General features: G+C 34.3%; 1 pseudogene; it reads right to left on the reverse strand.

The window, feature by feature from the left end:
* Positions 1–6,286, reverse strand: part of LOC149538634 (uncharacterized) — a 66,335-nt pseudogene extending 60,049 nt beyond the window's left edge.
* Between the last annotated feature and the right edge of the window lie 4,439 nt (positions 6,287–10,725).

Consider the following 10,725-nt stretch of genomic DNA (forward strand, 5'->3'; position numbering starts at 1 on the left):
AAAGGATGTCATAGTCAATGAGAAAGTGTTGTACAAAGATTTGTTGAAGCAACATGAGAAGAAAGAAGATGATTATGTAGTATTTGATGATACTCCAAAAGCTTATGTTCCAACAATTCCTCATGATCTGCAACAATCACAATAATAAATACCACACACCCCAGTGAATGTTAGATGGTCAACAAGGCTAAGTAGACCTCCAAAAATGTTTTCTCCTTCCTTTTATATTCTATCTGTGTAGGTGGATACAAAGATTCAGTGGGAGTCTATAATAAAAGAAGAAATGGACTCCTTGCTAAAAAATAAGATATGGGATTTATGCAAGTTGCCTGTAGGTAAAATGGCTTTACAAAATAAATAGGTACATAGGTTAAAAGAATAGGATGAAGGTGAGAAATAATTTAAAGCTAGGTTAGTTTTAAAAGGATTTGCATAGAAAAAAGGCATTGATTTTGATGAGATATTTTCTCCTATTGTTAAAATGACTTCTATTTGCACTATTTTAAGTATTGTGGCTACTAAAGATTTTCATTTGGAGCATCTTGATGTTAAAAAAACCTTTCTTCATGGTGATTTGGATGAAGAGATATATATGGCACAACCATAGGGGTTTGAGGTCAAAGGTAAGGAGAACTTAGTGTGCAAATTGAGGAAAAGTTTGTATCCCTTGAAGCAAGATATGGGGTTTGTGCCAGTTTCCTGTAGGTAAAAGGGCTTTACAAAATAGATGGGTTTATAGGTTAAAAGAAGGGGATGGAGGTAAGAAATGATTTAAAGCTAGGTTAGTTGTAAAAGGAATTGCACAGAAAAAAAGCATTGATTTTGATGAGATATTTTCTCCTATTGTTAAAATAACTTCTACTCGCATTTTTTTAAGTATTGTTGTTACTGAAGATTTGCATTTGGAGTAGTTTAATGTTAAAACAACCTTTCTTCATGGTGATTTGGATGAAGGGATCTATGTGGCATAGCCATAGGGATTTGAGGTTAAAGGTAAGGAGAAATTAGTGTGCAGATTGAAGGAAAGTTTATATGGCTTGAAGCAAGCACCTCGATAATGGTATCTAAAATTTAATAGTTTTATGCATAAGCATGGATATAGTAGGTGTCATTCAGATCATTGTGATTACTTTAAGAGGTTGGATGATGATAGCTACATTATTTTGTGTTTATATGTTGATGATATGCTTGTAGATGGGTCTAACATGGATCACATTAAGGGGTTAAAAGAACAATTAGCACATTCATTTTCTATAAAAGATTTGGGGGGAAACAAAACAAATCCTTGGTATGAAGATTTGTAGAGACAGGAAGAATAGGAAATTGACATTATCTTAGGTTGATTATATTGTGAAGGTGTTGCAATGTTTCCCTATGGAGAATGCTAAAGGTGTTAGCACACCTTTACCTAGTCATTTGAGGTTGGCTAAGGAGATGTGTCCCAAGACACAAGAAGAGGAGGATAAAATGTCTAAGATACTTTATGCTTTAGCTATAGAAAGCTTGATGTATGCTATGGTATGTACTAGGCCAAATATTGAACATGTAGTGGGAGTTGTTAGTAGGTATGTGAGTCATCTAGGAACTGAGCATTGGAATGTAGTTAAATGGATTCTCAGATATTTGAGAGGAACATCTAGTAAGTGTTTACATTTTGGGGGCTCTATTACTGATTTATAGGGCTATGTTGACTTAGATTTGGTAGGGGATATAAATACCTGGTAGAGTACTATAGGTTATGTATTTACTATTTGGTGGGGCAATTGTGAGTTGAGATTCTAGGTTATAGAAGGTTAATGCTTTATTCACTACGGAGGAAGAGAATGTTGTTTCTATAGAGGTAGCCAAGGAGATGATATGGCTTCAATTCTTCTTGGAAGAATGGGGACACCCTTAAAGGGATAATTATTTGTTTACTGACAACTACAGTGTCATTCATCTTGCAAAGAATTTAGCTCTACTTTCAGATAAAAAACACATACAGTTGTAGTACCATTTTATTCGGTCAATTTTGGATGACGGATAGTTAAAGCTAGAGAAGATACATACAAATGATAATCTAGAAAACATGTTTACCAAGGTAGTAATAAGGGAGAACCTGAACTCCTCTTTAGCTTCATTTGGTCTTCTAGATTGAATAGAATAAAAGAACAATAGAGTCTAGGGTGGTTTAGTAGTGCTATGATCAGTCTCTAAGTGGGAGGTTACTATTGTAGAGCCTGATTAGTCTCCAAGTGGGAGATTGTTGTGATCTAGAGCCTAATCAGACTTGGAAGTTTATTCGATGCAAATTTTCTCCATATTATTTCTTTGGGGGTTTGGGGGTAGCACCTCTAAGATGGAGTCAAGGGGCAGTGCAGCTATAGGGTCTTGGGGTAGTGCCCTAGGTATGCTCCCTATCCTAGTACAAGGTGGGGTCGAGGGGCAACACCCCCTTAGGGGTTTTCAATGGCAGTGCTCTTGAAGCCAAAAATGACCTTATATTGTAAAAGGCATCAGCTACTATTTTTCTATTATTCTAACCCTAATTTTGTAAGTGACAAAAGCTTGTATAAAAAGGCTTAGGGTTAGGTATTTTCATAATGGGTGAACCCACAATACTAGGTACCACTTTTGTGGGAGGAAGAAACTTCAAAAAAATGACAAATTTTCGCATCTCCATTTCTCGTACGTTCGCGCGAACACCCTAGATATGTTCGCGTGAACATGTTTCCGCCGAGTGTTCACGCGAACATATCGTGCCATGTTCGTGCGAACAAGTACATAGCACATGTTCGCACGAACATATATTGACAAAATTTTTGGCAGCTTAAAACATCTTCTTCACTTTTCCGAATTCATTTTTACGGCGAGCACTATTCATTGAGCATTCAAGCGAACGTGTGACTTGAGCAACTTCCGTCGACATCATCTTCTCATTTTCGTTCTCATTTTCATTATCGGGTATGTCAAAATAATATTAATTTAATGTTTTCAACATTTTTAAAGTATTTTTTTTATATTATCAAAATAGATTTTAATGTTTTCAATGCATTCTTTTTGTGTTTTTTAAACATATTTGACTGTTATATAGTTTTTAATAGTTTTGAAAATATATTTGAATGTTAGTTACGTTTTTAATAGTTTATAAAACATATCTAAATGTTAATTTAATATTTTTATTGTTTATTTATATTAATTTAGAAAATAGAAAAATATTATGTAGAAAACATTAGAAAACATTAGAAAAAATAGTAAAAAATATGTAATATAAAATTTAGGAAAAACATTAGAAAACAAATTTTAAAAAAAATTACGAAAACATTAGAGAATTTATAATTTAATATAAAATTTACAAAAAATTTATTAAAAAAATTACAAAAACATTAGAAAATTTATAATTTAATATAAAATTTAGAAAATAAATAGTTAAAAATTAGAAAAAAATTTAAAAATGTTTTAAAAAAATTGAAAATTTAGAAAAAACATTAAAAAAAATTAGAAAATTTAGAAAAAAATATTGCAAAAACATTACAAAATTTAGAAAAAAAATTTAGAAAAAAAATTACAAAAATATTAGAGAATTTATAATTTTAAATAAAAAATTTAAAAAATATTAAAAAATAAATTTTAAAAAAATTAGAAAAAATATTAGAAAATTTATAATTTAATATAAAATTTAGAAAACAATTTTTTTAAAAAAATTGCAAAAACATTAGAAAATTTAGAATTTAATATAAAAATTAGAAAATAAACTTAGAAAAAACATTACAAAAACATTAGAAAATCTATAATTTAATATAAATTTTTAAAAACAAATTTAGAAAAAAAAAAAAAAAACATTAGAAAATTTATAATAATATAAATTTTAGAAAACAAATTTTAAAAAAATATTAGAAAATTTATAGTTTTCAAATATTTTGAAAATAAATTTAGAAAAACATTAGAAAAAATATTTTTAAAAAAATTAGAAAAACATTACAAATTTTAGAAGTCAAATCTAAATATATATATATATATATATATATATATATATATATGTTAACTATTGATCTTAATTTATCTTATAACTAAGTGTAATTAACTATATTTAATAATACATGTCTTAAGGGGAGATCCTAAATTATACATAATAATGTAGATTAAAATGTATATTTTATTTCATAAATGTACATGTAAATATGTTCATGTGGTAGATATAGATGTACATACATATGTTTTCAATATTCATGTTTAAATGTACATATGTTATTATTTTTAATGTCTTAATAATTAGAAGTATATAATTAACTATATAATTTAATGACATGTCTTAAGGGGGGATCCTAAATTATACATATATAAGAATGTAGATTAATTTGCATTTCTACCTGTATGAATATAACATACATGTACATCCAAACCCTAACCCTAACCTAACCAAACCCTAACCCTAACCATTATCCAAACCCTAACCTTGACCTTAAAATTTAATTTCTAAACCCAATATTATAAATGATAATAAATACCCTAAATCATAATCTTGAACCAAATCATAAACTTCATATGCTAAGTTCCCTTATCCTAAATTCTTAACCATGGACTTTAGTGTTAACCCTTAAATTTAATGCTAGAAATTATGTGAGTTCGTGTAAACCCTGACAGTGCCATAAGGTCTTAAATCTTACCCTAAAATTGAGCCTAATTACACTAAAATCCTATTTGAAAACCTAATTGAAGCCTAACTTACATAAAATTAAAACAAGTTGACCCTAATCCTAAATTGTTAAAAATTACATTTGAGATACATGTACATACATGAAGTATGACCCTTGTTTTAAATGATATATATGTAACCCAACTTGAAACCTAAACCTCGAAATATTATTATTATTTTTTAAAAAAAGGGGTAAAAATTTATTCAAATAAAACCAAATTACAGAAGGCCTCAGACCCAACCAACCAAAACACGCCCCCAAAACCAATTACATTTTGTCCTTTTCCACCAATTGCTCAAAAGTCCCAGCAAGATCAGCAGGAAGATCATCCCTAACAAAAATATCCCAACCAGCACCTTTCTCTGATGCCCATTTTGCCAAGGCATTAGCCACTCCATTCCATTCCCTAGGAATATGATAGAAAGGGATCCCATCCACAAAGCTACTCAAGTGCAGAATCTCTCTAACAATAGAGGAAATTTTCCAGCTAGATTCATCCACTCTCCGGTTATTTATCATATCACAACAATCTGAGAGTCAGACTCACACACCATTCTCCTCCAACCAAGAGAACAAGCCTGCTCCATAGCCACCTTAATGGCAAAAGCCTCCATCTTGTTATTGGATTGAACTGCTTTCTGAATAGAGAATATGAAAATAACATTGTCATCTGCATCTCTCCCAATCCCCCCCACTCCAGCTAGTCCAGGATTCTCACGAGAGGAGCCATCAGTGTCAATCTTTAGGACCGCATCAAGAGGAAGACTCCATCTCCCCACTCTACAAACCTTCCTCTTTCGTGGCTGAGATCTCTTACTGCTACTAGTTCCAAATCCTTTATCCACTAATCCTAAATTCCTGATAATACGAGAATCACCAAGATCTACTGGCTCTGACATATCACATTTAGCAGAGATAGTCTCTTGAAGCCTACTTAGGATCAATTGCCATAGTTTACTGGCTCCCAAGTTGGAATTATAGAAGATCTAATGACTACACTCCAACCAAAGATTCCACAGAATGAAAGAAGGTCCAATAGCCCAGGCCACCTGAAGGAATTAAGTTTTCATAGGGGGTCTGCCAAGGCTGTCCCAAAATTTAATAAGAGATTTGGCATGAATACGAGTATGGCACCACGCCTCCCACCACTTATGCCAGATCTTTCTAGAGAGAGGACATAAGAAGAAAACATGAGAAACATCTTCCCCATCCAACATACATAGGGGACAGAAAGAGGGTCCCTAAAACCCTCTTCGCTGGAGATTATCCCAAGTAAGACACTTATTTTGCGCAACCAACCATAGAAAAAAATTACATTTCAGCCAAGAAAATTTATTCCAGACCTTCCTCCACCAGGGAACCACCTGAACTACATTACATTGGCTATCCAGCCGAGCATATTCCTGGGCCACACTGAACTTACCTTTTGGGCAAGGACCCCAAGCCAGGATGTCTTTGACTTTAGAAGAGCTGTAAAGCCTAGCAGAAAGAAGATGCGCCAGTTCAGCCCAAATCTCTAAGGAGCCCCCTGTGGGAAAAATTTGTGGATCCTTCCAACTAACCACCTCCATCAATCCACACCTCCGAATAGTCTTGAAGTGAGCTACCATGGTCCAACCTGCAGAAGAAAAAACCTAAACAGAGGCAAAAGGTGGGGAAAACTGGAGAGAATAGGAAGGTGGCCATCCCAAGAGTCCTGCCAGAATAACACACTTGACCCCTCATTACAGATCTAGAAAAGGCCATCCTTGATAATAGGAGCACCTCTTTTAAGGGTGTCCCAAATAAAGGACCCCTTACCATTAAGCTCAAGTCTAGGAATATCTTGGACCTCCACTCCTAAGAAATACTTATGGGTCAGAATCTTGGCCCAATCCCGATCTTGATTCTTGCACCATCTCCAGTATAACTTTGCAGCAAGAGCTTTGACACCGAGAGCCATACATTTAAGGCCTAGACCCCCAGCAAACTTAGGCAAACAAACTGTGTCCTAGTTGACTAAGCCATTTAGAGGATTGGAGATTGTCTGACTAAAGGAATTGTCATGACAAAGCATCAAAATCTTTCAAAACTCCCATGGGAGGTGTTTGCACTAAACACCTGTAAATAGGAAGAGCTCGAATCACAGTCTTGAGCAGGGTAACCCTCCCAGCAGATGAGAGCCACCTATGAGTCTAGTGACTCACTCTGCTAATAATATCAATCAAGAATTTCAAACCTCAAAACATTATCATTTAAGAGTAATATAAATAATTTATTAGGTACCCTTTAATTGAATTCTCTAATAATACCCTCCAAAATATAATAAAATCTTAGAATAACAAATTAACTCTAACCATAACCAAACTCTCAACTTTAAAGTTATCTTATACTTATATGCCAATTAATCTAGGTCTGGATGTGTTACAGATTATCTAGGTCCATGATGTGTGATGTATGTTTAATTACATGTGTATAATTTTTAATGTTAAAAATAAAAAAGTATGTACAACAGACAATTTAGCTCTTCATACATGTTTACAAATATGGCTTCACACGATATACTTGATGCGGCTTCTAGTGTGACACCTGATGTAGTTCCTACCATGGCTCCTACTACAACACAGGTTGATGCGGTTCCTATTGCAGCACCTGATGCAGATCCCGATATGGCTCCTTGTGCAGCTTGTGGTGGAGCTCGTGCTACAGCTTCTAGTGGGGCTCCTCATGTACCTCGATGTAGGGCTTGTCGTGCAGCTCATGTTCCAGCTCTTGGTGCGGCTCATGTTCCAAGTCAGGCTGCACCTGTAGCTCCTACTGGAGGTCTTGCTGCACCACCTCCATGCATCGATATTGATGCATTATTTGCATTTTCAGAGCATGAGGTTGCTAGACTGCAACACTCTATATTGAGCTCTGATGATGGTGTTTATAGAGACATATGTACTACGATATGTAGGAGTTTATAGGATTTGATAGCTAGGTTTAGAGGTCACCATTCATTTACTCTTGCCATATTAGCTTCCATATCTAGGGAGCTTAGGGCTGAGGTTTCAAGAGATGCATCATTTGATGACATCAAGAGGGTAGCCCCCAAAGACGTCATCCAAAGAAAGTTATTTCCAGCTTATGAGGGGAAACGGGGTAGGGTGAGAGGCTATAGAGTCACACGATGCAGAGACCCTATTATTGCTATCATGATCTATCCACAATTTTTAGCTGCATATGGTCGTTATCCTAATAACGACCAAATACCCCTTTATTTTGCACAGCAGTTGTATGCTGAGTTCTGTATAGGGCTCAATGTCAACTACTTGGATATTCCTGATTATTACGGACAGGGGCGTGGTCGGGTGGCAGATCATGACCAGTACCGCAGTGTAGATTGTCTACCACCTGCAGATCTTAGATAGTTTGTTGAACCAAGGATGCCTCCTGTGATTCCTACACATGCGCCTATTGCAGATAGAGTTGTCATTGCTTCCCAAAGGGAAGCAATTGACACTATTGGGCACATTGCATCTACAGTAGCTAGTATCACATCAAATTCTATTGGTCATTATCTTCATAGTTGACGTCCTTGTCCACTTGGTTGACCATCTTCACAGGCATCTAGTAGCACTTCAGGTGCCTCCTTTGATGATGCATATAGATTTGTTGGGCTACCACTTCCAGGCGATATTCGTGGTCTTTCAAGACAGTAGACACATATGGATATGTCACTGTATTTTTTGGAGGATATGTTGCACTTTATTAGCTATATTTTTGATACACAAAGGATTCTAGTACATGCGGTGATGGATGTTGTTAGATAGCATCAAAGCCCCGACACAGTTCCATAGACACAGGCTGCCACACCAGTGATAGATGATACACCTGTGCATAGCCCATAACATTCGGCACCAGATTCATGACACTCTATAGATGACTCAAGCATACGAGTTGGAGATGTCAATATCACAGCTGAGGGCCTTGATGATTTTGGTGAGTAGTTGCGAGGCCTATCTGAGATTGATACTAGTTCAACCTTGGGTCTTTCATCATACATGGACCTGTTATTTGGACCTAGTAGCACTAATTCTACACCAAATGTACTCAGCCAGTTACACAGTCCACTTCACTCAAATTTACTAGCAGTTGGACATGGAGTTTCAAGCTCAGGTGCATCAGTAGATGATATGATGGAGTCTGCTGATCATCCTCCACCTCCGGAGACCCAAGTACATATATAATTTATTTTTAATTTTAAATATATATGAAATTAAAAAATATGTTCATTTATTGAAAAATTTAGTTCAGATATATATGCAGATATTTAATTTAATCTTTAACTCGTAATAAATCATGTAGGCACAGGTTGCTGAGCACATGGTTACACATACTATTGGTTCAGGGCATAATATACATGAGAGAGATGATTCTATTGAGGCACCTGGTAGTGCTCAGGTACTTGAGTTTTAAATAGTTTGTTTAAAGTTATTTAAATATTTTGAAAACTAGATATATATCTATATATATATGAAAATTTGTATTTAATTTGAATGTATATGTACATGATGCACGTATGTTTATATATGTTTTAAAGATAGAACTCTAACACATGTATGTATATATGTATATATATTTGCAGGGCTTGGTTGATGTGCCTCGGCGAGAGGATGTACAAGAGACTCGATCAGAGGGTCATTCTGTTCGTATGCATCTTGAGGGGTCCTTCTAGTAGTAGATCAGATTTATATATTTTTTGATGCATATATATTGGAGGTCTAGTTTACATGTACACATGTGTATTTCAGTTCCTTGATGACATCCATGTACTTTCACTTTTTATTTGATTATTGAGTATTTCAGTGTTAGATACCATCACATGTATGTATATATGACTTTTTATATTTTGCTACATATGTATATTTATTTGAGATTTATAGTTTGCATTTCAGATACATAGAGATATATTAGATCTGTAGATGTTTATTCTTGAGACATGTATATGTGTACAAGTTGATAAATGAATTTAAATTATTAAATTCATCCATGGTACAATTAATTTAAATTATTAAATTATATAATTTTTTAATAAACTAAATTTGATAATTAAGAACTTATGATCATACAATTAAAAATATATTTAATTCAAGATGAAATTCAATAGTTTGAAAAAAAGTTGATATTTAAGAATTGTAACATAGATAATGAAATTGTGTAAGTTCGAAATTGTAACATATATAATGAAAGTGTTGAAGTATAAAAAATACATAGAGGGTACTATGCAAGACAAGCAAGCAATGTTTGAATTATGTGATGCAATCCCTAATTTGTGTCCCAATGAACTAATTGGTTTTGGAGTTCCTGGGAAACCTATTGGTGATTTCAAGCAGAACCTCTCCCCCCATGACTATTCAGGAAGCACTTCCGCAAATAAAAAAGTATTGGCCTTCATGGGCTCAGACGACAAAAAAAAATTCCATAGACTCAAGACGATGTGGCACTGTCCTTATTGATCAACTAAGAGTTATGATTCAGAATGCACGAGGGCAACTGCAAGATAGTGCGCAGAAATATATACTTCAAAAGTGTGAAGAGTGGAATTTGGTATGGGTGGGGCCAGGTGACCTCATCCCTCTAGAGCTCCATGAGATAGAGCTTATATTAAAATTTGATAGAGATCACACTTGTAGAACTTCTTGTCCAACTGACCGCTTGTGTTGTTTGGGTAATTCATTCCAAATAGATACAGTTGCATATCATTTATCAGTCTTGAAAGCATTATATCTTGATGACATCAGAGTACTTTCTCTATTTTCTGGTATTGGTGGAGCAGAAGTTGCTCTTCATCGATTTGGAATACATTTAAGTTGTGTTGTATCTGTTTTAAATTATGAGTTTCCTCGCATTGTGATGGAAGTGAGAGAAATAATGCACTCAAAAGCCTCAGCTAGTAATTTTTCCTGATCAATGTGTAGGCTCATTTTTTTTGTAAATAACTCAACGTTAATAAACAACCTAAAAAATAGAAAATTGATTTTAACCAGAACATAATGTTCTCTACTGATTTTAAATTGTCAAATCA

This window comes from Cupressus sempervirens, chromosome 9 (assembly GCF_028749045.1).
Source record: "Cupressus sempervirens isolate cs-2001-9-10 chromosome 9, ASM2874904v1, whole genome shotgun sequence".
NCBI lineage: Eukaryota > Viridiplantae > Streptophyta > Pinopsida > Cupressales > Cupressaceae > Cupressus > Cupressus sempervirens.